The 3,167-nt window shown below is 58.4% G+C and overlaps 1 long non-coding RNA gene across 1 annotated transcript; it reads right to left on the reverse strand.

Moving 5' to 3' along the window:
* Positions 1-558: 558 nt before the first annotated feature.
* LOC105503642 lies at positions 559-2,568 on the reverse strand. Its single transcript, XR_001000512.1, has 2 exons — positions 1,143-2,568; positions 559-1,006 (listed from the first exon to the last, which is right to left on the reverse strand). It is a non-coding gene; the product is annotated as an uncharacterized LOC105503642 (long non-coding RNA).
* Positions 2,569-3,167: the final 599 nt, after the last annotated feature.

The following is a 3,167-nucleotide window of genomic DNA, read 5'->3' on the forward strand; positions in this document are numbered from 1 at the left end:
ACTTGCTGGGGAGACCTCCAGTTGCTCCCCCATCCATGGCATGCCAGGAACGCAGCCCTACACACGCAGGCCCCCTTCAAGGCGGAAGAGGAGCTCGGGCTGGTGGACTTTTAAGGACTGAGCAGAGAGTGAGCTCTGGCCCAGTCGGGCTGTCCTCCGGATCTGGCCCCATTACAGGGGGGCTTGGCTGGGCGCCCGGGTGGGGAGAGGTCTCAGCGCTTGGATCCAGAATGAACCAGGGCTGGAATGTGCAGGGTCTGGCTGCGCCTCTGTCCCTCCCTTCACCCAAACCTCAGTGATGCTCAGAGCTGAGGACTCCAGTCCCTCTCCAGCAGGCACTCTGGGCCAGGAACTTGGGAATCCCTGGTTTGCACTGCCTCCCCTGAGCTGGGGTCTCTGGGTGCTCCTCAGAGGAACCTGGAAAGGATGAAGATGACTGCCCAGGTTTGCCATCCCTGTCCCATAGGGCCAGGCTCTTTCCTGCCTTAGCTCATGTCATTCTCCAATGGTCCTGGGTTTTGCTATCATCCCCATTTTATTTTATTTTTTATTATTTTATTTTATTTTTGAGACAGGTTCTCTGTCACTCAGGTTGAAGTGGAGTGGCATGACCTTGGCTCACTGCAGCCTCAACCTCCTGGGTTCAAGTGATCCTCCTACCTCAGCCTCCTGAGTAGCTGGGACTACAAGTGGACACCACCACACCAGCTAATTTTTTTTTTTTTTGAGATGAAGTTTTGCTCTGTCACCCAGGTTGGAGTGCAATGGCACGCACGATCTCGGCTCACCGCAAACTCCGCCTCCCACGTTCAAGTGATTCTCCTGCCTCAGCCTCCCGAGTAGCTGGGATTACAGGCACCCACTACCATGCCTGGCTAATTTTTGTATTTTTAGTAGAGACGGGGTTTCACCATGTTGGCCAGGCTGGTCTTGAACTCCGGACCTCAGGTGGTCCACCTGCCTCGGCCTCCCAAAGTGCTGGGATTACAGGCGTGAGCCACTGCACCTGGCAACACCAGCTAATTTTTTGTAGAGACAGGATCTCACTTTGTTGCTCTGGCTGGTCTCGAACTCCTGGGCCCAAGGGATCCTCCCGCCTCGGCCTCCCAAAGTACTGGGATTACAGGCGTGAGCCACCGCACCTGGCCACTCCCACTTTACAGATGAGAAAACTGAGGCTTAGAGAGATTCAATACCTTGCCCAATGCCTTATAGTTGGTGAATGACAAAGCCGGAATTTAAAACCAGTCCTTTGTCTCCTGGTCTGGGGAGCAGAGAATGAGGCAGAGAAAGAGAGAGGAATGTATGCCCCTTGCCCCCGACTCCTCTGGGCTGGTCATGGGTCCCTAGCTGTCTCTGGACAGGGGCTCAAGCCAGGTGCTCAAGCCAGAGCTTGGGTGAGAGAATGGACCCAGGAGGAAGCTGAGAGGGGCCTGGAATTCGCCTCCCCACAGGCTACTGAGGCCAACCCTCCCAAGGCCAGCCAGATAACTCCCCGCTCCTCCATGTGGCTCTGTCTCAGTGACTTCCTGAAGGTCCTGGCGCTGCACGTGGGATGGAAGGACGGGCTGGACTTAGTTTCGTTGCTTCCTGTGCCTTGGCCCTGTGGTCACCCAGAGTTATCTGTGGCCAGCCAAGGGGAAAGGGCATACCATGGAACCCCCTGCTGTAGGTGCCCCTGTCCCCATTTTCCAGATGAGAAAAACCGAGGTTAGAAAGGTGGAGGAGTACCAGGGTGGAGTCAAGAGTGAAATTCCCGTGGGTCTGACACAAAGCTGGAGCCCCGGGTGGCAGAGGTAGACCCACCCACACTGAGCCTCAGAGACCCAGGTCTGGGGTGATGACTGCTTGGGGACAGCACCTTGGAGCCCTGGAGGAGGGGGACAACGCATTTTCACAGGGGACCACCACAGCATTGCAGGGAGTGGGGAGAGCTGCCCCTACCAGAGGCTAAACTGCTGCCTCAGCCCTGTGCAAACCTGGCCCCTCCCTGCCCAGAGACCCTGCTCCAAAATCACCTGCCCTCACCCATGGTCCAGCCCCAGGCTCCTGCTCCGAACCAAGGAACTGTTTGCATCTGACCTGGGAAGAACGGGTTCCTCTGGGCCCAGATGAGCCCACAGAGGATGGGGACCTTGTACTCTCCTCCGACTCTCTTTCCTGGGCCACCCACTTTGATGATCCAGTCCTCTCTTGTCACCCCTGATGGGGAGACAGGCCTTGCCCTGGGGGTTCTGATCTAAGGGAGGAGGTACAGCTCTGGCTGGGAACCATGGTCTAAGGGGCATGGCCCTAGCCTGGGACACTGGCCTTGCTCTGTGTACACTGGTGAGGCTCAGGACACTTGGTTTTAGGGAGACATAGTCTTGCTCTGAAATGATGGTCTGACGGGGGAGGCACAGCCTTATCCTGGGAGCTCCAGGTTCATCCTGAAGTACTGGTCTGAGGGTGGGTGGGGGCGTGGCTTTGGTGGGGAATTTGGGGAGCTGGGTTGGGCAGCGGGAGGGAGTGGCTGGAGGCTGCTGACTTCTCTGTTCCTTGGCTGTTTGGGAGCTGGCTTCCAACTCCTGGCCCAGCCTGGGCTCTAGGCAGTAGGGATGGAGAGGGCCGGGCTCCCCCAACAAGGAAGAGGCTCGTGGAGGGAAATTGGATCAGGGGTTTGGGGTGAGCGGCCTCGCTTGCCCCCGGGCTCCTGGCCCTCCTTTTTCCCCTGGACACAGAGCAGGTGGCAGCCTTCCTCCGATGGCCCCACCCCATTTCTGCTGTCTGGGTCCCAGACGTGGCCTTGGTTTATGGGGTGATGTTCCCTGCCTGGCCAGCCTGGCGGCCACTTCAGACATGAACGCCCCCCACCTCGCTGAGGCTGGAGAACACAGTCTGCCTCCCCCAGCCCCAGCCACCCCCGCCCTGCTAATCCTGAGTAAACGGTGAGGCCAAGAATATCCTGCCTGCTCTGGCGGGCGGGCGAGCCACGAAGCCTGCTGGAAGGGCATGAATCATGGTCCCCGCCTGCCAAGTGCTTGCTTGGGATGTGTTCGAGGCTGGCCATGCCCAGAGTTGACGGGGAGAAGGGAAGGGAGGGGAGCTGGCAGCTGGGATGGGCAGACAGAGCCACTGTGAAGGGAGAGACGTCGGTTGGACCCACCCCTGGTGGCAACACAGAAATT

This window comes from Colobus angolensis, unplaced genomic scaffold (genome assembly GCF_000951035.1).
Source record: "Colobus angolensis palliatus isolate OR3802 unplaced genomic scaffold, Cang.pa_1.0 Scaffold120, whole genome shotgun sequence".
Lineage (NCBI taxonomy): Eukaryota > Metazoa > Chordata > Mammalia > Primates > Cercopithecidae > Colobus > Colobus angolensis.